Raw genomic sequence first — 24571 nt, forward strand, 5'->3', positions numbered from 1 at the left:
CAGCAAGACAGGGGCCCATTGCACTCCCACGGGGCCTTTTTAAATGCAATCCATAACCCGGATTTGCCAGGAACCCTTCTTACTCCTCCTACTTGCATGTGACACTGGGCTTAGGATCTGCATAGGAAACACACACACAAGCACACACCTACCTTTGTTGCCTGCAGATGCCTCCTTGGCTGTCCCCAAACGGTATCAAACCAACACCCACGGGAAGCTGTAAGCATAGAGGACATGCCTGCACCCCATTGGACTTACCTGTGTGGGTTAAATCCGGGTTATTTGACAACCTATGGCGGTGATGGTTCTGCTCAGGCAGAGCAGTGCTGATGCTCCTCATAAAGCTGTCGCTGCTGTGAAGGTTCTAGGTGACATCACAAATCCCTTTGGTTACATACACAACAAAGCTGGGTTGTTGTTGTTTACACTCTGCAAGGCCTGTGGAAGTGAGTGACATCATAGCACTGTAGTTCTGAGGGTTCAAGATGGATGCAACAATCTCCTGTTGCTTCTATGAAGGCCGTAATAGACGACATCACCAAACAGCTCCATAGTCACATACACAGCAAAGGAGAGATGTTGTTTACACCTAGTGATGTCAGTGGTATTGAGTGACATCACAGCACAGTGCTAAGGCTCCTGGGCCTGGACACAGCAGCGGCTGCAATATCTCAACGGAGAATACGTTTATATCTATGTGTGTGTGTGCGCATATATATATATATATATATATATATATATATATATATATATATATATATTTCTCCGCCGAAATCACTTTTAAACCCATTTCCACCTTTTTTTCCCTTCTCCTCCTCTTACTTTTTTTTCACGTTTTTTTATGTTTTTCTCCTTTTCGCCTCTTTTCTGGGCGTATTATTCTTCTTTTTCTTCTTTTTTTTCGTCTAATGCATACCCCATCAGTGCAGCAATGCTTATTCAATACCGCCAGCAGATGGAGACACTGGGGGATAATTTTCTAAGGATTTATACTGATTTTTCCTGTCTGAATTTGTCGCACAGAAAGTTGCAGGCCAAATATGTGTGACATTTCTGCGACTTTAGCTTCTAGAGCATTTTTACAACATTATACATAGGTGCTGAATACATAAAAAGCGACTGTTCAGCGACAGACAAGTCGCATCGGCTGAAAGTAGGCCAGAATGTCAGTCCATGTTGGAGCAGGTTTAGATACAGTCTAAAGCATAGATCTCAAAGTCTGTGCACAGAATTTAGCAAGGGCCTCGCACCTTCTGATGCATCAGGTAGGTGCACAATAGCATAGCCTAACCCTCTGTACTTTGGTCTATATTGATGCGGGACATAGACAGCCAGCTGATGACCAATCCATTAGTGCAATGGATGGCTGGAAGCATTTGTCTTTGCCTTTGCAATACCACAGAAGCAATGCATGGTCAATGTACAGCAATGACACACCTGTGTGAACAGCCAGGAGACCCCCCCCCCATGTTATGTTACATAGTTACATAGTTAGTACGGTCGAAAAAAGACATATGTCCATCACGTTCAACCAGGGAATTAAGGGGTAGGGGTGTGGCGCGATATTGGGGAAGGGATGAGATTTTATATTTCTTCATAAGCATTAATCTTATTTTGTCAATTAGGAACATTCAGCACCCACCCGCTATCAAGGCAGCTGCCTATCATGTCATGCCCTACCTGCACAGGTGTGCTGGCTACTCAAATGATCCAATTAAGGAGGCCATTTAGTCAGCAGCAGCAGAAGTCCTGTGCCTGGACGCTCCAACAGGGGCCAGACACAAGCAGAAGCAGAAGCAGCAGAAGCAGCAGCAGCACCACCTTTTGTTTTTTGGCTGCAGCAGCAGCAAGGCCCACAGGGCTGGCTAGCTGGCTAGCCAGCAAGCAGGTAGCAATGAAAGTAGGAATCTTTCTTTTTAACCCTGTAAGGGGGTGGTGCACTGTACCCGAAGATACTGCCATATCGGGTCAATGCATAGGGCGACGGAAGCAAGCTTCGAAATCGGCCCCCGTTCTCAAAAATCCATTTAATATATGGTCCCCAGATAGGGGACGTATCAGATATTAAACTGATAAGAACAGATACTACACTTGATCTTAGCCAAAAGGCCGAGAAGCGATAACCGTGAAAGGGGCGGGCCCAACAAGGTCCCCTTCATGGGCACTATCACTGCTTGCTGTCAGGGAGGCTGCCAGACAATTTTCCATGCACACTCTGGGCTGGGGGGCAGTCAACCACCAGTACACACAGCAGAACCTAAACCCATACCATTATTGCTAAGCAGCAAGACAGGGGCCCATTGCACTCCCACGGGGCCTTTTTAAATGCAATCCATAACCCGGATTTGCCAGGAACCCTTCTTACTCCTCCTACTTGCATGTGACACTGGGCTTAGGATCTGCATAGGAAACACACACACAAGCACACACCTACCTTTGTTGCCTGCAGATGCCTCCTTGGCTGTCCCCAAACGGTATCAAACCAACACCCACGGGAAGCTGTAAGCATAGAGGACATGCCTGCACCCCATTGGACTTACCTGTGTGGGTTAAATCCGGGTTATTTGACAACCTATGGCGGTGATGGTTCTGCTCAGGCAGAGCAGTGCTGATGCTCCTCATAAAGCTGTCGCTGCTGTGAAGGTTCTAGGTGACATCACAAATCCCTTTGGTTACATACACAACAAAGCTGGGTTGTTGTTGTTTACACTCTGCAAGGCCTGTGGAAGTGAGTGACATCATAGCACTGTAGTTCTGAGGGTTCAAGATGGATGCAACAATCTCCTGTTGCTTCTATGAAGGCCGTAATAGACGACATCACCAAACAGCTCCATAGTCACATACACAGCAAAGGAGAGATGTTGTTTACACCTAGTGATGTCAGTGGTATTGAGTGACATCACAGCACAGTGCTAAGGCTCCTGGGCCTGGACACAGCAGCGGCTGCAATATCTCAACGGAGAATACGTTTATATCTATGTGTGTGTGTGCGCATATATATATATATATATATATATATATATATATATATATATTTCTCCGCCGAAATCACTTTTAAACCCATTTCCACCTTTTTTTCCCTTCTCCTCCTCTTACTTTTTTTTCACGTTTTTTTTACGTTTTTCTCCTTTTCGCCTCTTTTCTGGGCGTATTATTCTTCTTTTTCTTCTTTTTTTTCGTCTAATGCATACCCCATCAGTGCAGCAATGCTTATTCAATACCGCCAGCAGATGGAGACACTGGGGGATAATTTTCTAAGGATTTATACTGATTTTTCCTGTCTGAATTTGTCGCACAGAAAGTTGCAGGCCAAATATGTGTGACATTTCTGCGACTTTAGCTTCTAGAGCATTTTTACAACATTATACATAGGTGCTGAATACATAAAAAGCGACTGTTCAGCGACAGACAAGTCGCATCGGCTGAAAGTAGGCCAGAATGTCAGTCCATGTTGGAGCAGGTTTAGATACAGTCTAAAGCATAGATCTCAAAGTCTGTGCACAGAATTTAGCAAGGGCCTCGCACCTTCTGATGCATCAGGTAGGTGCACAATAGCATAGCCTAACCCTCTGTACTTTGGTCTATATTGATGCGGGACATAGACAGCCAGCTGATGACCAATCCATTAGTGCAATGGATGGCTGGAAGCATTTGTCTTTGCCTTTGCAATACCACAGAAGCAATGCATGGTCAATGTACAGCAATGACACACCTGTGTGAACAGCCAGGAGACCCCCCCCCCATGTTATGTTACATAGTTACATAGTTAGTACGGTCGAAAAAAGACATATGTCCATCACGTTCAACCAGGGAATTAAGGGGTAGGGGTGTGGCGCGATATTGGGGAAGGGATGAGATTTTATATTTCTTCATAAGCATTAATCTTATTTTGTCAATTAGGAACATTCAGCACCCACCCGCTATCAAGGCAGCTGCCTATCATGTCATGCCCTACCTGCACAGGTGTGCTGGCTACTCAAATGATCCAATTAAGGAGGCCATTTAGTCAGCAGCAGCAGAAGTCCTGTGCCTGGACGCTCCAACAGGGGCCAGACACAAGCAGAAGCAGAAGCAGCAGAAGCAGCAGCAGCACCACCTTTTGTTTTTTGGCTGCAGCAGCAGCAAGGCCCACAGGGCTGGCTAGCTGGCTAGCCAGCAAGCAGGTAGCAATGAAAGTAGGAATCTTTCTTTTTAACCCTGTAAGGGGGTGGTGCACTGTACCCGAAGATACTGCCATATCGGGTCAATGCATAGGGCGACGGAAGCAAGCTTCGAAATCGGCCCCCGTTCTCAAAAATCCATTTAATATATGGTCCCCAGATAGGGGACGTATCAGATATTAAACTGATAAGAACAGATACTACACTTGATCTTAGCCAAAAGGCCGAGAAGCGATAACCGTGAAAGGGGCGGGCCCAACAAGGTCCCCTTCATGGGCACTATCACTGCTTGCTGTCAGGGAGGCTGCCAGACAATTTTCCATGCACACTCTGGGCTGGGGGGCAGTCAACCACCAGTACACACAGCAGAACCTAAACCCATACCATTATTGCTAAGCAGCAAGACAGGGGCCCATTGCACTCCCACGGGGCCTTTTTAAATGCAATCCATAACCCGGATTTGCCAGGAACCCTTCTTACTCCTCCTACTTGCATGTGACACTGGGCTTAGGATCTGCATAGGAAACACACACACAAGCACACACCTACCTTTGTTGCCTGCAGATGCCTCCTTGGCTGTCCCCAAACGGTATCAAACCAACACCCACGGGAAGCTGTAAGCATAGAGGACATGCCTGCACCCCATTGGACTTACCTGTGTGGGTTAAATCCGGGTTATTTGACAACCTATGGCGGTGATGGTTCTGCTCAGGCAGAGCAGTGCTGATGCTCCTCATAAAGCTGTCGCTGCTGTGAAGGTTCTAGGTGACATCACAAATCCCTTTGGTTACATACACAACAAAGCTGGGTTGTTGTTGTTTACACTCTGCAAGGCCTGTGGAAGTGAGTGACATCATAGCACTGTAGTTCTGAGGGTTCAAGATGGATGCAACAATCTCCTGTTGCTTCTATGAAGGCCGTAATAGACGACATCACCAAACAGCTCCATAGTCACATACACAGCAAAGGAGAGATGTTGTTTACACCTAGTGATGTCAGTGGTATTGAGTGACATCACAGCACAGTGCTAAGGCTCCTGGGCCTGGACACAGCAGCGGCTGCAATATCTCAACGGAGAATACGTTTATATCTATGTGTGTGTGTGCGCATATATATATATATATATATATATATATATATATATATATATATATATATATTTCTCCGCCGAAATCACTTTTAAACCCATTTCCACCTTTTTTTCCCTTCTCCTCCTCTTACTTTTTTTTCACGTTTTTTTACGTTTTTCTCCTTTTCGCCTCTTTTCTGGGCGTATTATTCTTCTTTTTCTTCTTTTTTTTCGTCTAATGCATACCCCATCAGTGCAGCAATGCTTATTCAATACCGCCAGCAGATGGAGACACTGGGGGATAATTTTCTAAGGATTTATACTGATTTTTCCTGTCTGAATTTGTCGCACAGAAAGTTGCAGGCCAAATATGTGTGACATTTCTGCGACTTTAGCTTCTAGAGCATTTTTACAACATTATACATAGGTGCTGAATACATAAAAAGCGACTGTTCAGCGACAGACAAGTCGCATCGGCTGAAAGTAGGCCAGAATGTCAGTCCATGTTGGAGCAGGTTTAGATACAGTCTAAAGCATAGATCTCAAAGTCTGTGCACAGAATTTAGCAAGGGCCTCGCACCTTCTGATGCATCAGGTAGGTGCACAATAGCATAGCCTAACCCTCTGTACTTTGGTCTATATTGATGCGGGACATAGACAGCCAGCTGATGACCAATCCATTAGTGCAATGGATGGCTGGAAGCATTTGTCTTTGCCTTTGCAATACCACAGAAGCAATGCATGGTCAATGTACAGCAATGACACACCTGTGTGAACAGCCAGGAGACCCCCCCCCCATGTTATGTTACATAGTTACATAGTTAGTACGGTCGAAAAAAGACATATGTCCATCACGTTCAACCAGGGAATTAAGGGGTAGGGGTGTGGCGCGATATTGGGGAAGGGATGAGATTTTATATTTCTTCATAAGCATTAATCTTATTTTGTCAATTAGGAACATTCAGCACCCACCCGCTATCAAGGCAGCTGCCTATCATGTCATGCCCTACCTGCACAGGTGTGCTGGCTACTCAAATGATCCAATTAAGGAGGCCATTTAGTCAGCAGCAGCAGAAGTCCTGTGCCTGGACGCTCCAACAGGGGCCAGACACAAGCAGAAGCAGAAGCAGCAGAAGCAGCAGCAGCACCACCTTTTGTTTTTTGGCTGCAGCAGCAGCAAGGCCCACAGGGCTGGCTAGCTGGCTAGCCAGCAAGCAGGTAGCAATGAAAGTAGGAATCTTTCTTTTTAACCCTGTAAGGGGGTGGTGCACTGTACCCGAAGATACTGCCATATCGGGTCAATGCATAGGGCGACGGAAGCAAGCTTCGAAATCGGCCCCCGTTCTCAAAAATCCATTTAATATATGGTCCCCAGATAGGGGACGTATCAGATATTAAACTGATAAGAACAGATACTACACTTGATCTTAGCCAAAAGGCCGAGAAGCGATAACCGTGAAAGGGGCGGGCCCAACAAGGTCCCCTTCATGGGCACTATCACTGCTTGCTGTCAGGGAGGCTGCCAGACAATTTTCCATGCACACTCTGGGCTGGGGGGCAGTCAACCACCAGTACACACAGCAGAACCTAAACCCATACCATTATTGCTAAGCAGCAAGACAGGGGCCCATTGCACTCCCACGGGGCCTTTTTAAATGCAATCCATAACCCGGATTTGCCAGGAACCCTTCTTACTCCTCCTACTTGCATGTGACACTGGGCTTAGGATCTGCATAGGAAACACACACACAAGCACACACCTACCTTTGTTGCCTGCAGATGCCTCCTTGGCTGTCCCCAAACGGTATCAAACCAACACCCACGGGAAGCTGTAAGCATAGAGGACATGCCTGCACCCCATTGGACTTACCTGTGTGGGTTAAATCCGGGTTATTTGACAACCTATGGCGGTGATGGTTCTGCTCAGGCAGAGCAGTGCTGATGCTCCTCATAAAGCTGTCGCTGCTGTGAAGGTTCTAGGTGACATCACAAATCCCTTTGGTTACATACACAACAAAGCTGGGTTGTTGTTGTTTACACTCTGCAAGGCCTGTGGAAGTGAGTGACATCATAGCACTGTAGTTCTGAGGGTTCAAGATGGATGCAACAATCTCCTGTTGCTTCTATGAAGGCCGTAATAGACGACATCACCAAACAGCTCCATAGTCACATACACAGCAAAGGAGAGATGTTGTTTACACCTAGTGATGTCAGTGGTATTGAGTGACATCACAGCACAGTGCTAAGGCTCCTGGGCCTGGACACAGCAGCGGCTGCAATATCTCAACGGAGAATACGTTTATATCTATGTGTGTGTGTGCGCATATATATATATATATATATATATATATATATATATATATATATATTTCTCCGCCGAAATCACTTTTAAACCCATTTCCACCTTTTTTTCCCTTCTCCTCCTCTTACTTTTTTTTCACGTTTTTTTACGTTTTTCTCCTTTTCGCCTCTTTTCTGGGCGTATTATTCTTCTTTTTCTTCTTTTTTTTCGTCTAATGCATACCCCATCAGTGCAGCAATGCTTATTCAATACCGCCAGCAGATGGAGACACTGGGGGATAATTTTCTAAGGATTTATACTGATTTTTCCTGTCTGAATTTGTCGCACAGAAAGTTGCAGGCCAAATATGTGTGACATTTCTGCGACTTTAGCTTCTAGAGCATTTTTACAACATTATACATAGGTGCTGAATACATAAAAAGCGACTGTTCAGCGACAGACAAGTCGCATCGGCTGAAAGTAGGCCAGAATGTCAGTCCATGTTGGAGCAGGTTTAGATACAGTCTAAAGCATAGATCTCAAAGTCTGTGCACAGAATTTAGCAAGGGCCTCGCACCTTCTGATGCATCAGGTAGGTGCACAATAGCATAGCCTAACCCTCTGTACTTTGGTCTATATTGATGCGGGACATAGACAGCCAGCTGATGACCAATCCATTAGTGCAATGGATGGCTGGAAGCATTTGTCTTTGCCTTTGCAATACCACAGAAGCAATGCATGGTCAATGTACAGCAATGACACACCTGTGTGAACAGCCAGGAGACCCCCCCCCCATGTTATGTTACATAGTTACATAGTTAGTACGGTCGAAAAAAGACATATGTCCATCACGTTCAACCAGGGAATTAAGGGGTAGGGGTGTGGCGCGATATTGGGGAAGGGATGAGATTTTATATTTCTTCATAAGCATTAATCTTATTTTGTCAATTAGGAACATTCAGCACCCACCCGCTATCAAGGCAGCTGCCTATCATGTCATGCCCTACCTGCACAGGTGTGCTGGCTACTCAAATGATCCAATTAAGGAGGCCATTTAGTCAGCAGCAGCAGAAGTCCTGTGCCTGGACGCTCCAACAGGGGCCAGACACAAGCAGAAGCAGAAGCAGCAGAAGCAGCAGCAGCACCACCTTTTGTTTTTTGGCTGCAGCAGCAGCAAGGCCCACAGGGCTGGCTAGCTGGCTAGCCAGCAAGCAGGTAGCAATGAAAGTAGGAATCTTTCTTTTTAACCCTGTAAGGGGGTGGTGCACTGTACCCGAAGATACTGCCATATCGGGTCAATGCATAGGGCGACGGAAGCAAGCTTCGAAATCGGCCCCCGTTCTCAAAAATCCATTTAATATATGGTCCCCAGATAGGGGACGTATCAGATATTAAACTGATAAGAACAGATACTACACTTGATCTTAGCCAAAAGGCCGAGAAGCGATAACCGTGAAAGGGGCGGGCCCAACAAGGTCCCCTTCATGGGCACTATCACTGCTTGCTGTCAGGGAGGCTGCCAGACAATTTTCCATGCACACTCTGGGCTGGGGGGCAGTCAACCACCAGTACACACAGCAGAACCTAAACCCATACCATTATTGCTAAGCAGCAAGACAGGGGCCCATTGCACTCCCACGGGGCCTTTTTAAATGCAATCCATAACCCGGATTTGCCAGGAACCCTTCTTACTCCTCCTACTTGCATGTGACACTGGGCTTAGGATCTGCATAGGAAACACACACACAAGCACACACCTACCTTTGTTGCCTGCAGATGCCTCCTTGGCTGTCCCCAAACGGTATCAAACCAACACCCACGGGAAGCTGTAAGCATAGAGGACATGCCTGCACCCCATTGGACTTACCTGTGTGGGTTAAATCCGGGTTATTTGACAACCTATGGCGGTGATGGTTCTGCTCAGGCAGAGCAGTGCTGATGCTCCTCATAAAGCTGTCGCTGCTGTGAAGGTTCTAGGTGACATCACAAATCCCTTTGGTTACATACACAACAAAGCTGGGTTGTTGTTGTTTACACTCTGCAAGGCCTGTGGAAGTGAGTGACATCATAGCACTGTAGTTCTGAGGGTTCAAGATGGATGCAACAATCTCCTGTTGCTTCTATGAAGGCCGTAATAGACGACATCACCAAACAGCTCCATAGTCACATACACAGCAAAGGAGAGATGTTGTTTACACCTAGTGATGTCAGTGGTATTGAGTGACATCACAGCACAGTGCTAAGGCTCCTGGGCCTGGACACAGCAGCGGCTGCAATATCTCAACGGAGAATACGTTTATATCTATGTGTGTGTGTGCGCATATATATATATATATATATATATATATATATATATATATTTCTCCGCCGAAATCACTTTTAAACCCATTTCCACCTTTTTTTCCCTTCTCCTCCTCTTACTTTTTTTTCACGTTTTTTTACGTTTTTCTCCTTTTCGCCTCTTTTCTGGGCGTATTATTCTTCTTTTTCTTCTTTTTTTTCGTCTAATGCATACCCCATCAGTGCAGCAATGCTTATTCAATACCGCCAGCAGATGGAGACACTGGGGGATAATTTTCTAAGGATTTATACTGATTTTTCCTGTCTGAATTTGTCGCACAGAAAGTTGCAGGCCAAATATGTGTGACATTTCTGCGACTTTAGCTTCTAGAGCATTTTTACAACATTATACATAGGTGCTGAATACATAAAAAGCGACTGTTCAGCGACAGACAAGTCGCATCGGCTGAAAGTAGGCCAGAATGTCAGTCCATGTTGGAGCAGGTTTAGATACAGTCTAAAGCATAGATCTCAAAGTCTGTGCACAGAATTTAGCAAGGGCCTCGCACCTTCTGATGCATCAGGTAGGTGCACAATAGCATAGCCTAACCCTCTGTACTTTGGTCTATATTGATGCGGGACATAGACAGCCAGCTGATGACCAATCCATTAGTGCAATGGATGGCTGGAAGCATTTGTCTTTGCCTTTGCAATACCACAGAAGCAATGCATGGTCAATGTACAGCAATGACACACCTGTGTGAACAGCCAGGAGACCCCCCCCCCATGTTATGTTACATAGTTACATAGTTAGTACGGTCGAAAAAAGACATATGTCCATCACGTTCAACCAGGGAATTAAGGGGTAGGGGTGTGGCGCGATATTGGGGAAGGGATGAGATTTTATATTTCTTCATAAGCATTAATCTTATTTTGTCAATTAGGAACATTCAGCACCCACCCGCTATCAAGGCAGCTGCCTATCATGTCATGCCCTACCTGCACAGGTGTGCTGGCTACTCAAATGATCCAATTAAGGAGGCCATTTAGTCAGCAGCAGCAGAAGTCCTGTGCCTGGACGCTCCAACAGGGGCCAGACACAAGCAGAAGCAGAAGCAGCAGAAGCAGCAGCAGCACCACCTTTTGTTTTTTGGCTGCAGTAGCAGCAAGGCCCACAGGGCTGGCTAGCTGGCTAGCCAGCAAGCAGGTAGCAATGAAAGTAGGAATCTTTCTTTTTAACCCTGTAAGGGGGTGGTGCACTGTACCCGAAGATACTGCCATATCGGGTCAATGCATAGGGCGACGGAAGCAAGCTTCGAAATCGGCCCCCGTTCTCAAAAATCCATTTAATATATGGTCCCCAGATAGGGGACGTATCAGATATTAAACTGATAAGAACAGATACTACACTTGATCTTAGCCAAAAGGCCGAGAAGCGATAACCGTGAAAGGGGCGGGCCCAACAAGGTCCCCTTCATGGGCACTATCACTGCTTGCTGTCAGGGAGGCTGCCAGACAATTTTCCATGCACACTCTGGGCTGGGGGGCATTCAACCACCAGTACACACAGCAGAACCTAAACCCATACCATTATTGCTAAGCAGCAAGACAGGGGCCCATTGCACTCCCACGGGGCCTTTTTAAATGCAATCCATAACCCGGATTTGCCAGGAACCCTTCTTACTCCTCCTACTTGCATGTGACACTGGGCTTAGGATCTGCATAGGAAACACACACACAAGCACACACCTACCTTTGTTGCCTGCAGATGCCTCCTTGGCTGTCCCCAAACGGTATCAAACCAACACCCACGGGAAGCTGTAAGCATAGAGGACATGCCTGCACCCCATTGGACTTACCTGTGTGGGTTAAATCCGGGTTATTTGACAACCTATGGCGGTGATGGTTCTGCTCAGGCAGAGCAGTGCTGATGCTCCTCATAAAGCTGTCGCTGCTGTGAAGGTTCTAGGTGACATCACAAATCCCTTTGGTTACATACACAACAAAGCTGGGTTGTTGTTGTTTACACTCTGCAAGGCCTGTGGAAGTGAGTGACATCATAGCACTGTAGTTCTGAGGGTTCAAGATGGATGCAACAATCTCCTGTTGCTTCTATGAAGGCCGTAATAGACGACATCACCAAACAGCTCCATAGTCACATACACAGCAAAGGAGAGATGTTGTTTACACCTAGTGATGTCAGTGGTATTGAGTGACATCACAGCACAGTGCTAAGGCTCCTGGGCCTGGACACAGCAGCGGCTGCAATATCTCAACGGAGAATACGTTTATATCTATGTGTGTGTGTGCGCATATATATATATATATATATATATATATATATATATATATATATTTCTCCGCCGAAATCACTTTTAAACCCATTTCCACCTTTTTTTCCCTTCTCCTCCTCTTACTTTTTTTTCACGTTTTTTTACGTTTTTCTCCTTTTCGCCTCTTTTCTGGGCGTATTATTCTTCTTTTTCTTCTTTTTTTTCGTCTAATGCATACCCCATCAGTGCAGCAATGCTTATTCAATACCGCCAGCAGATGGAGACACTGGGGGATAATTTTCTAAGGATTTATACTGATTTTTCCTGTCTGAATTTGTCGCACAGAAAGTTGCAGGCCAAATATGTGTGACATTTCTGCGACTTTAGCTTCTAGAGCATTTTTACAACATTATACATAGGTGCTGAATACATAAAAAGCGACTGTTCAGCGACAGACAAGTCGCATCGGCTGAAAGTAGGCCAGAATGTCAGTCCATGTTGGAGCAGGTTTAGATACAGTCTAAAGCATAGATCTCAAAGTCTGTGCACAGAATTTAGCAAGGGCCTCGCACCTTCTGATGCATCAGGTAGGTGCACAATAGCATAGCCTAACCCTCTGTACTTTGGTCTATATTGATGCGGGACATAGACAGCCAGCTGATGACCAATCCATTAGTGCAATGGATGGCTGGAAGCATTTGTCTTTGCCTTTGCAATACCACAGAAGCAATGCATGGTCAATGTACAGCAATGACACACCTGTGTGAACAGCCAGGAGACCCCCCCCCCATGTTATGTTACATAGTTACATAGTTAGTACGGTCGAAAAAAGACATATGTCCATCACGTTCAACCAGGGAATTAAGGGGTAGGGGTGTGGCGCGATATTGGGGAAGGGATGAGATTTTATATTTCTTCATAAGCATTAATCTTATTTTGTCAATTAGGAACATTCAGCACCCACCCGCTATCAAGGCAGCTGCCTATCATGTCATGCCCTACCTGCACAGGTGTGCTGGCTACTCAAATGATCCAATTAAGGAGGCCATTTAGTCAGCAGCAGCAGAAGTCCTGTGCCTGGACGCTCCAACAGGGGCCAGACACAAGCAGAAGCAGAAGCAGCAGAAGCAGCAGCAGCACCACCTTTTGTTTTTTGGCTGCAGCAGCAGCAAGGCCCACAGGGCTGGCTAGCTGGCTAGCCAGCAAGCAGGTAGCAATGAAAGTAGGAATCTTTCTTTTTAACCCTGTAAGGGGGTGGTGCACTGTACCCGAAGATACTGCCATATCGGGTCAATGCATAGGGCGACGGAAGCAAGCTTCGAAATCGGCCCCCGTTCTCAAAAATCCATTTAATATATGGTCCCCAGATAGGGGACGTATCAGATATTAAACTGATAAGAACAGATACTACACTTGATCTTAGCCAAAAGGCCGAGAAGCGATAACCGTGAAAGGGGCGGGCCCAACAAGGTCCCCTTCATGGGCACTATCACTGCTTGCTGTCAGGGAGGCTGCCAGACAATTTTCCATGCACACTCTGGGCTGGGGGGCAGTCAACCACCAGTACACACAGCAGAACCTAAACCCATACCATTATTGCTAAGCAGCAAGACAGGGGCCCATTGCACTCCCACGGGGCCTTTTTAAATGCAATCCATAACCCGGATTTGCCAGGAACCCTTCTTACTCCTCCTACTTGCATGTGACACTGGGCTTAGGATCTGCATAGGAAACACACACACAAGCACACACCTACCTTTGTTGCCTGCAGATGCCTCCTTGGCTGTCCCCAAACGGTATCAAACCAACACCCACGGGAAGCTGTAAGCATAGAGGACATGCCTGCACCCCATTGGACTTACCTGTGTGGGTTAAATCCGGGTTATTTGACAACCTATGGCGGTGATGGTTCTGCTCAGGCAGAGCAGTGCTGATGCTCCTCATAAAGCTGTCGCTGCTGTGAAGGTTCTAGGTGACATCACAAATCCCTTTGGTTACATACACAACAAAGCTGGGTTGTTGTTGTTTACACTCTGCAAGGCCTGTGGAAGTGAGTGACATCATAGCACTGTAGTTCTGAGGGTTCAAGATGGATGCAACAATCTCCTGTTGCTTCTATGAAGGCCGTAATAGACGACATCACCAAACAGCTCCATAGTCACATACACAGCAAAGGAGAGATGTTGTTTACACCTAGTGATGTCAGTGGTATTGAGTGACATCACAGCACAGTGCTAAGGCTCCTGGGCCTGGACACAGCAGCGGCTGCAATATCTCAACGGAGAATACGTTTATATCTATGTGTGTGTGTGCGCATATATATATATATATATATATATATATATATATATATATATTTCTCCGCCGAAATCACTTTTAAACCCATTTCCACCTTTTTTTCCCTTCTCCTCCTCTTACTTTTTTTTCACGTTTTTTTACGTTTTTCTCCTTTTCGCCTCTTTTCTGGGCGTATTATTCTTCTTTTTCTTCTTTTTTTTCGTCTAATGCATACCCCATCAGTGCAGCAATGCTTATTCAATACCGCCAGCAGATGGAGACACTGGGGGATAATTTTCTAAGGATTTATACTGATTTTTCCTGTCTGAATTTGTCGCACAGAAAGTTGCAGGCCAAATATGTGTGACATTTCTGCGACTTTAGCTTCTAGAGCATTTTTACAACATTATACATAGGTGCTGAATACATAAAAAGCGACTGTTCAGCGACAGACAAGTCGCATCGGCTGAAAGTAGGCCAGAATGTCAGTCCATGTTGGAGCAGGTTTAGATACAGTCTAAAGCATAGATCTCAAAGTCTGTGCACAGAATTTAGCAAGGGCCTCGCACCTTCTGATGCATCAGGTAGGTGCACAATAGCATAGCCTAACCCTCTGTACTTTGGTCTATATTGATGCGGGACATAGACAGCCAGCTGATGACCAATCCATTAGTGCAATGGATGGCTGGAAGCATTTGTCTTTGCCTTTGCAATACCACAGAAGCAATGCATGGTCAATGTACAGCAATGACACACCTGTGTGAACAGCCAGGAGACCCCCCCCCCATGTTATGTTACATAGTTACATAGTTAGTACGGTCGAAAAAAGACATATGTCCATCACGTTCAACCAGGGAATTAAGGGGTAGGGGTGTGGCGCGATATTGGGGAAGGGATGAGATTTTATATTTCTTCATAAGCATTAATCTTATTTTGTCAATTAGGAACATTCAGCACCCACCCGCTATCAAGGCAGCTGCCTATCATGTCATGCCCTACCTGCACAGGTGTGCTGGCTACTCAAATGATCCAATTAAGGAGGCCATTTAGTCAGCAGCAGCAGAAGTCCTGTGCCTGGACGCTCCAACAGGGGCCAGACACAAGCAGAAGCAGAAGCAGCAGAAGCAGCAGCAGCACCACCTTTTGTTTTTTGGCTGCAGCAGCAGCAAGGCCCACAGGGCTGGCTAGCTGGCTAGCCAGCAAGCAGGTAGCAATGAAAGTAGGAATCTTTCTTTTTAACCCTGTAAGGGGGTGGTGCACTGTACCCGAAGATACTGCCATATCGGGTCAATGCATAGGGCGACGGAAGCAAGCTTCGAAATCGGCCCCCGTTCTCAAAAATCCATTTAATATATGGTCCCCAGATAGGGGACGTATCAGATATTAAACTGATAAGAACAGATACTACACTTGATCTTAGCCAAAAGGCCGAGAAGCGATAACCGTGAAAGGGGCGGGCCCAACAAGGTCCCCTTCATGGGCACTATCACTGCTTGCTGTCAGGGAGGCTGCCAGACAATTTTCCATGCACACTCTGGGCTGGGGGGCAGTCAACCACCAGTACACACAGCAGAACCTAAACCCATACCATTATTGCTAAGCAGCAAGACAGGGGCCCATTGCACTCCCACGGGGCCTTTTTAAATGCAATCCATAACCCGGATTTGCCAGGAACCCTTCTTACTCCTCCTACTTGCATGTGACACTGGGCTTAGGATCTGCATAGGAAACACACACACAAGCACACACCTACCTTTGTTGCCTGCAGATGCCTCCTTGGCTGTCCCCAAACGGTATCAAACCAACACCCACGGGAAGCTGTAAGCATAGAGGACATGCCTGCACCCCATTGGACTTACCTGTGTGGGTTAAATCCGGGTTATTTGACAACCTATGGCGGTGATGGTTCTGCTCAGGCAGAGCAGTGCTGATGCTCCTCATAAAGCTGTCGCTGCTGTGAAGGTTCTAGGTGACATCACAAATCCCTTTGGTTACATACACAACAAAGCTGGGTTGTTGTTGTTTACACTCTGCAAGGCCTGTGGAAGTGAGTGACATCATAGCACTGTAGTTCTGAGGGTTCAAGATGGATGCAACAATCTCCTGTTGCTTCTATGAAGGCCGTAATAGACGACATCACCAAACAGCTCCATAGTCACATACACAGCAAAGGAGAGATGTTGTTTACACCTAGTGATGTCAGTGGTATTGAGTGACATCACAGCACAGTGCTAAGGCTCCTGGGCCTGGACACAGCAGCGGCTGCAATATCTCAACGGAGAATACGTTTATATCTATGTGTGTGTGTGCGCATATATATATATATATATATATATATATATATATATTTCTCCGCCGAAATCACTTTTAAACCCATTTCCACCTTTTTTTCCCTTCTCCTCCTCTTACTTTTTTTTCACGTTTTTTTACGTTTTTCTCCTTTTCGCCTCTTTTCTGGGCGTATTATTCTTCTTTTTCTTCTTTTTTTTCGTCTAATGCATACCCCATCAGTGCAGCAATGCTTATTCAATACCGCCAGCAGATGGAGACACTGGGGGATAATTTTCTAAGGATTTATACTGATTTTTCCTGTCTGAATTTGTCGCACAGAAAGTTGCAGGCCAAATATGTGTGACATTTCTGCGACTTTAGCTTCTAGAGCATTTTTACAACATTATACATAGGTGCTGAATACATAAAAAGCGACTGTTCAGCGACAGACAAGTCGCATCGGCTGAAAGTAGGCCAGAATGTCAGTCCATGTTGGAGCAGGTTTAGATACAGTCTAAAGCATAGATCTCAAAGTCTGTGCACAGAATTTAGCAAGGGCCTCGCACCTTCTGATGCATCAGGTAGGTGCACAATAGCATAGCCTAACCCTCTGTACTTTGGTCTATATTGATGCGGGACATAGACAGCCAGCTGATGACCAATCCATTAGTGCAATGGATGGCTGGAAGCATTTGTCTTTGCCTTTGCAATACCACAGAAGCAATGCATGGTCAATGTACAGCAATGACACACCTGTGTGAACAGCCAGGAGACCCCCCCCCCATGTTATGTTACATAGTTACATAGTTAGTACGGTCGAAAAAAGACATATGTCCATCACGTTCAACCAGGGAATTAAGGGGTAGGGGTGTGGCGCGATATTGGGGAAGGGATGAGATTTTATATTTCTTCATAAGCATTAATCTTATTTTGTCAATTAGGAACATTCAGCACCCGCCCGCTATCAAGGCAGCTGCCTATCATGTCATGCCCTACCTGCACAGGTGTGCTGGCTACTCAAATGATCCAATTAAGGAGGCCATTTAGTCAGCAGCAGCAGAAGTCCTGTGCCTGGACGCTCCAACAGGGGCCAGACACAAGCAGAAGCAGAAGCAGCAGAAGCAGCAGCAGCACCACCTTTTGTTTTTTGGCTGCAGCAGCAGCAAGGCCCACAGGGCTGGCTAGCTGGCTAGCCAGCAAGCAGGTAGCAATGAAAGTAGGAATCTTTCTTTTTAACCCTGTAAGGGGGTGGTGCACTGTACCCGAAGATACTGCCATATCGGGTCAATGCATAGGGCGACGGAAGCAAGCTTCGAAATCGGCCCCCGTTCTCAAAAATCCATTTAATATATGGTCCCCAGATAGGGGACGTATCAGATATTAAACTGATAAGAACAGATACTACACTTGATCTTAGCCAAAAGGCCGAGAAGCGATAACCGTGAAAGGGGCGGGCCCAACAAGGTCCCCTTCATGGGCACTATCACTGCTTGCTGTCAGGGAGGCTGCCAGACAATTTTCCATGCACACTCTGGGCTGGGGGGCAGTCAACCACCAGTACACACAGCAGAACCTAAACCCATACCATTATTGCTAAGCAGCAAGACAGGGGCCCATTGCACTCCCACGGGGCCTTTTTAAATGCAATCCATAACCCGGATTTGCCAGGAACCCTTCTTACTCCTCCTACTTGCATGTGACACTGGGCTTAGGATCTGCATAGGAAACACACACACAAGCACACACCTACCTTTGTTGCCTGCAGATGCCTCCTTGGCTGTCCCCAAACGGTATCAAACCAACACCCACGGGAAGCTGTAAGCATAGAGGACATGCCTGCACCCCATTGGACTTACCTGTGTGGGTTAAATCCGGGTTATTTGACAACCTATGGCGGTGATGGTTCTGCTCAGGCAGAGCAGTGCTGATGCTCCTCATAAAGCTGTCGCTGCTGTGAAGGTTCTAGGTGACATCACAAATCCCTTTGGTTACATACACAACAAAGCTGGGTTGTTGTTGTTTACACTCTGCAAGGCCTGTGGAAGTGAGTGACATCATAGCACTGTAGTTCTGAGGGTTCAAGATGGATGCAACAATCTCCTGTTGCTTCTATGAAGGCCGTAATAGACGACATCACCAAACAGCTCCATAGTCACATACACAGCAAAGGAGAGATGTTGTTTACACCTAGTGATGTCAGTGGTATTGAGTGACATCACAGCACAGTGCTAAGGCTCCTGGGCCTGGACACAGCAGCGGCTGCAATATCTCAACGGAGAATACGTTTATATCTATGTGTGTGTGTGCGCATATATATATATATATATATATATATATATATATATATATATATTTCTCCGCCGAAATCACTTTTAAACCCATTTCCACCTTTTTTTCCCTTCTCCTCCTCTTACTTTTTTTTCACGTTTTTTTACGTTTTTCTCCTTTTCGCCTCTTTTCTGGGCGTATTATTCTTCTTTTTCTTCTTTTTTTTCGTCTAATGCATACCCCATCAGTGCAGCAATGCTTATTCAATACCGCCAGCAGATGGAGACACTGGGGGATAATTTTCTAAGGATTTATACTGATTTTTCCTGTCTGAATTTGTCGCACAGAAAGTTGCAGGCCAAATATGTGTGACATTTCTGCGACTTTAGCTTCTAGAGCATTTTTACAACATTATACATAGGTGCTGAATACATAAAAAGCGACTGTTCAGCGACAGACAAGTCGCATCGGCTGAAAGTAGGCCAGAATGTCAGTCCATGTTGGAGCAGGTTTAGATACAGTCTAAAGCATAGATCTCAAAGTCTGTGCACAGAATTTAGCAAGGGCCTCGCACCTTCTGATGCATCAGGTAGGTGCACAATAGCATAGCCTAACCCTCTGTACTTTGGTCTATATTGATGCGGGACATAGACAGCCAGCTGATGACCAATCCATTAGTGCAATGGATGGCTGGAAGCATTTGTCTTTGCCTTTGCAATACCACAGAAGCAATGCATGGTCAATGTACAGCAATGACACACCTGTGTGAACAGCCAGGAGACCCCCCCCCCATGTTATGTTACATAGTTACATAGTTAGTACGGTCGAAAAAAGACATATGTCCATCACGTTCAACCAGGGAATTAAGGGGTAGGGGTGTGGCGCGATATTGGGGAAGGGATGAGATTTTATATTTCTTCATAAGCATTAATCTTATTTTGTCAATTAGGAACATTCAGCACCCACCCGCTATCAAGGCAGCTGCCTATCATGTCATGCCCTACCTGCACAGGTGTGCTGGCTACTCAAATGATCCAATTAAGGAGGCCATTTAGTCAGCAGCAGCAGAAGTCCTGTGCCTGGACGCTCCAACAGGGGCCAGACACAAGCAGAAGCAGAAGCAGCAGAAGCAGCAGCAGCACCACCTTTTGTTTTTTGGCTGCAGCAGCAGCAAGGCCCACAGGGCTGGCTAGCTGGCTAGCCAGCAAGCAGGTAGCAATGAAAGTAGGAATCTTTCTTTTTAACCCTGTAAGGGGGTGGTGCACTGTACCCGAAGATACTGCCATATCGGGTCAATGCATAGGGCGACGGAAGCAAGCTTCGAAATCGGCCCCCGTTCTCAAAAATCCATTTAATATATGGTCCCCAGATAGGGGACGTATCAGATATTAAACTGATAAGAACAGATACTACACTTGATCTTAGCCAAAAGGCCGAGAAGCGATAACCGTGAAAGGGGCGGGCCCAACAAGGTCCCCTTCATGGGCACTATCACTGCTTGCTGTCAGGGAGGCTGCCAGACAATTTTCCATGCACACTCTGGGCTGGGGGGCAGTCAACCACCAGTACACACAGCAGAACCTAAACCCATACCATTATTGCTAAGCAGCAAGACAGGGGCCCATTGCACTCCCACGGGGCCTTTTTAAATGCAATCCATAACCCGGATTTGCCAGGAACCCTTCTTACTCCTCCTACTTGCATGTGACACTGGGCTTAGGATCTGCATAGGAAACACACACACAAGCACACACCTACCTTTGTTGCCTGCAGATGCCTCCTTGGCTGTCCCCAAACGGTATCAAACCAACACCCACGGGAAGCTGTAAGCATAGAGGACATGCCTGCACCCCATTGGACTTACCTGTGTGGGTTAAATCCGGGTTATTTGACAACCTATGGCGGTGATGGTTCTGCTCAGGCAGAGCAGTGCTGATGCTCCTCATAAAGCTGTCGCTGCTGTGAAGGTTCTAGGTGACATCACAAATCCCTTTGGTTACATACACAACAAAGCTGGGTTGTTGTTGTTTACACTCTGCAAGGCCTGTGGAAGTGAGTGACATCATAGCACTGTAGTTCTGAGGGTTCAAGATGGATGCAACAATCTCCTGTTGCTTCTATGAAGGCCGTAATAGACGACATCACCAAACAGCTCCATAGTCACATACACAGCAAAGGAGAGATGTTGTTTACACCTAGTGATGTCAGTGGTATTGAGTGACATCACAGCACAGTGCTAAGGCTCCTGGGCCTGGACACAGCAGCGGCTGCAATATCTCAACGGAGAATACGTTTATATCTATGTGTGTGTGTGCGCATATATATATATATATATATATATATATATATATATATATATATATATATATATTTCTCCGCCGAAATCACTTTTAAACCCATTTCCACCTTTTTTTCCCTTCTCCTCCTCTTACTTTTTTTTCACGTTTTTTTACGTTTTTCTCCTTTTCGCCTCTTTTCTGGGCGTATTATTCTTCTTTTTCTTCTTTTTTTTCGTCTAATGCATACCCCATCAGTGCAGCAATGCTTATTCAATACCGCCAGCAGATGGAGACACTGGGGGATAATTTTCTAAGGATTTATACTGATTTTTCCTGTCTGAATTTGTCGCACAGAAAGTTGCAGGCCAAATATGTGTGACATTTCTGCGACTTTAGCTTCTAGAGCATTTTTACAACATTATACATAGGTGCTGAATACATAAAAAGCGACTGTTCAGCGACAGACAAGTCGCATCGGCTGAAAGTAGGCCAGAATGTCAGTCCATGTTGGAGCAGGTTTAGATACAGTCTAAAGCATAGATCTCAAAGTCTGTGCACAGAATTTAGCAAGGGCCTCGCACCTTCTGATGCATCAGGTAGGTGCACAATAGCATAGCCTAACCCTCTGTACTTTGGTCTATATTGATGCGGGACATAGACAGCCAGCTGATGACCAATCCATTAGTGCAATGGATGGCTGGAAGCATTTGTCTTTGCCTTTGCAATACCACAGAAGCAATGCATGGTCAATGTACAGCAATGACACACCTGTGTGAACAGCCAGGAGACCCCCCCCCCCATGTTATGTTACATAGTTACATAGTTAGTACGGTCGAAAAAAGACATATGTCCATCACGTTCAACCAGGGAATTAAGGGGTAGGGGTGTGGCGCGATATTGGGGAAGGGATGAGATTTTATATTTCTTCATAAGCATTAATCTTATTTTGTCAATTAGGAACATTCAGCACCCACCCGCTATCAAGGCAGCTGCCTATCATGTCATGCCCTACCTGCACAGGTGTGCTGGCTACTCAAATGATCCAATTAAGGAGGCCATTTAGTCAGCAGCAGCAGAAGTCCTGTGCCTGGACGCTCCAACAGGGGCCAGACACAAGCAGAAGCAGAAGCAGCAGAAGCAGCAGCAGCACCACCTTTTGTTTTTTGGCTGCAGCAGCAGCAAGGCCCACAGGGCTGGCTAGCTGGCTAGCCAGCAAGCAGGTAGCAATGAAAGTAGGAATCTTTCTTTTTAACCCTGTAAGGGGGTGGTGCACTGTACCCGAAGATACTGCCATATCGGGTCAATGCATAGGGCGACGGAAGCAAGCTTCGAAATCGGCCCCCGTTCTCAAAAATCCATTTAATATATGGTCCCCAGATAGGGGACGTATCAGATATTAAACTGATAAGAACAGATACTACACTTGATCTTAGCCAAAAGGCCGAGAAGCGATAACCGTGAAAGGGGCGGGCCCAACAAGGTCCCCTTCATGGGCACTATCACTGCTTGCTGTCAGGGAGGCTGCCAGACAATTTTCCATGCACACTCTGGGCTGGGGGGCAGTCAACCACCAGTACACACAGCAGAACCTAAACCCATACCATTATTGCTAAGCAGCAAGACAGGGGCCCATTGCACTCCCACGGGGCCTTTTTAAATGCAATCCATAACCCGGATTTGCCAGGAACCCTTCTTACTCCTCCTACTTGCATGTGACACTGGGCTTAGGATCTGCATAGGAAACACACACACAAGCACACACCTACCTTTGTTGCCTGCAGATGCCTCCTTGGCTGTCCCCAAACGGTATCAAACCAACACCCACGGGAAGCTGTAAGCATAGAGGACATGCCTGCACCCCATTGGACTTACCTGTGTGGGTTAAATCCGGGTTATTTGACAACCTATGGCGGTGATGGTTCTGCTCAGGCAGAGCAGTGCTGATGCTCCTCATAAAGCTGTCGCTGCTGTGAAGGTTCTAGGTGACATCACAAATCCCTTTGGTTACATACACAACAAAGCTGGGTTGTTGTTGTTTACACTCTGCAAGGCCTGTGGAAGTGAGTGACATCATAGCACTGTAGTTCTGAGGGTTCAAGATGGATGCAACAATCTCCTGTTGCTTCTATGAAGGCCGTAATAGACGACATCACCAAACAGCTCCATAGTCACATACACAGCAAAGGAGAGATGTTGTTTACACCTAGTGATGTCAGTGGTATTGAGTGACATCACAGCACAGTGCTAAGGCTCCTGGGCCTGGACACAGCAGCGGCTGCAATATCTCAACGGAGAATACGTTTATATCTATGTGTGTGTGTGCGCATATATATATATATATATATATATATATATATATATATATATTTCTCCGCCGAAATCACTTTTAAACCCATTTCCACCTTTTTTTCCCTTCTCCTCCTCTTACTTTTTTTTCACGTTTTTTTACGTTTTTCTCCTTTTCGCCTCTTTTCTGGGCGTATTATTCTTCTTTTTCTTCTTTTTTTTCGTCTAATGCATACCCCATCAGTGCAGCAATGCTTATTCAATACCGCCAGCAGATGGAGACACTGGGGGATAATTTTCTAAGGATTTATACTGATTTTTCCTGTCTGAATTTGTCGCACAGAAAGTTGCAGGCCAAATATGTGTGACATTTCTGCGACTTTAGCTTCTAGAGCATTTTTACAACATTATACATAGGTGCTGAATACATAAAAAGCGACTGTTCAGCGACAGACAAGTCGCATCGGCTGAAAGTAGGCCAGAATGTCAGTCCATGTTGGAGCAGGTTTAGATACAGTCTAAAGCATAGATCTCAAAGTCTGTGCACAGAATTTAGCAAGGGCCTCGCACCTTCTGATGCATCAGGTAGGTGCACAATAGCATAGCCTAACCCTCTGTACTTTGGTCTATATTGATGCGGGACATAGACAGCCAGCTGATGACCAATCCATTAGTGCAATGGATGGCTGGAAGCATTTGTCTTTGCCTTTGCAATACCACAGAAGCAATGCATGGTCAATGTACAGCAATGACACACCTGTGTGAACAGCCAGGAGACCCCCCCCCCATGTTATGTTACATAGTTACATAGTTAGTACGGTCGAAAAAAGACATATGTCCATCACGTTCAACCAGGGAATTAAGGGGTAGGGGTGTGGCGCGATATTGGGGAAGGGATGAGATTTTATATTTCTTCATAAGCATTAATCTTATTTTGTCAATTAGGAACATTCAGCACCCACCCGCTATCAAGGCAGCTGCCTATCATGTCATGCCCTACCTGCACAGGTGTGCTGGCTACTCAAATGATCCAATTAAGGAGGCCATTTAGTCAGCAGCAGCAGAAGTCCTGTGCCTGGACGCTCCAACAGGGGCCAGACACAAGCAGAAGCAGAAGCAGCAGAAGC

The 24571-nt window shown here is 46.0% G+C and overlaps 10 non-coding genes across 10 annotated transcripts; all 10 read right to left on the minus strand.

Moving 5' to 3' along the window:
- Positions 1–1930: 1930 nt before the first annotated feature.
- Positions 1931–2121, minus strand: LOC130331410 (U2 spliceosomal RNA). Its single transcript, XR_008874319.1, has one exon. It is a non-coding gene; the product is annotated as a U2 spliceosomal RNA (small nuclear RNA).
- A 2084-nt stretch (positions 2122–4205) lies between these two features.
- Positions 4206–4396, minus strand: LOC130331411 (U2 spliceosomal RNA). Its single transcript, XR_008874320.1, has one exon. It is a non-coding gene; the product is annotated as a U2 spliceosomal RNA (small nuclear RNA).
- Positions 4397–6489: 2093 nt separating this feature from the next.
- On the minus strand, positions 6490–6680 carry LOC130331412 (U2 spliceosomal RNA). Its single transcript, XR_008874321.1, has one exon. It is a non-coding gene; the product is annotated as a U2 spliceosomal RNA (small nuclear RNA).
- A 2087-nt stretch (positions 6681–8767) lies between these two features.
- LOC130331413 (U2 spliceosomal RNA) lies at positions 8768–8958 on the minus strand. Its single transcript, XR_008874322.1, has one exon. It is a non-coding gene; the product is annotated as a U2 spliceosomal RNA (small nuclear RNA).
- Positions 8959–11039: 2081 nt separating this feature from the next.
- LOC130331416 (U2 spliceosomal RNA) lies at positions 11040–11230 on the minus strand. Its single transcript, XR_008874324.1, has one exon. It is a non-coding gene; the product is annotated as a U2 spliceosomal RNA (small nuclear RNA).
- Positions 11231–13315: 2085 nt separating this feature from the next.
- Positions 13316–13506, minus strand: LOC130331417 (U2 spliceosomal RNA). Its single transcript, XR_008874325.1, has one exon. It is a non-coding gene; the product is annotated as a U2 spliceosomal RNA (small nuclear RNA).
- Positions 13507–15589: 2083 nt separating this feature from the next.
- On the minus strand, positions 15590–15780 carry LOC130331418 (U2 spliceosomal RNA). Its single transcript, XR_008874326.1, has one exon. It is a non-coding gene; the product is annotated as a U2 spliceosomal RNA (small nuclear RNA).
- A 2077-nt stretch (positions 15781–17857) lies between these two features.
- LOC130331419 (U2 spliceosomal RNA) lies at positions 17858–18048 on the minus strand. The gene has a single exon (XR_008874327.1). It is a non-coding gene; the product is annotated as a U2 spliceosomal RNA (small nuclear RNA).
- A 2085-nt stretch (positions 18049–20133) lies between these two features.
- LOC130331420 (U2 spliceosomal RNA) lies at positions 20134–20324 on the minus strand. Its single transcript, XR_008874328.1, has one exon. It is a non-coding gene; the product is annotated as a U2 spliceosomal RNA (small nuclear RNA).
- A 2096-nt stretch (positions 20325–22420) lies between these two features.
- LOC130331421 (U2 spliceosomal RNA) lies at positions 22421–22611 on the minus strand. The gene has a single exon (XR_008874329.1). It is a non-coding gene; the product is annotated as a U2 spliceosomal RNA (small nuclear RNA).
- Between the last annotated feature and the right edge of the window lie 1960 nt (positions 22612–24571).

The sequence above is a fragment of the Hyla sarda genome, unplaced genomic scaffold (assembly GCF_029499605.1).
Source record: "Hyla sarda isolate aHylSar1 unplaced genomic scaffold, aHylSar1.hap1 scaffold_350, whole genome shotgun sequence".
Lineage (NCBI taxonomy): Eukaryota > Metazoa > Chordata > Amphibia > Anura > Hylidae > Hyla > Hyla sarda.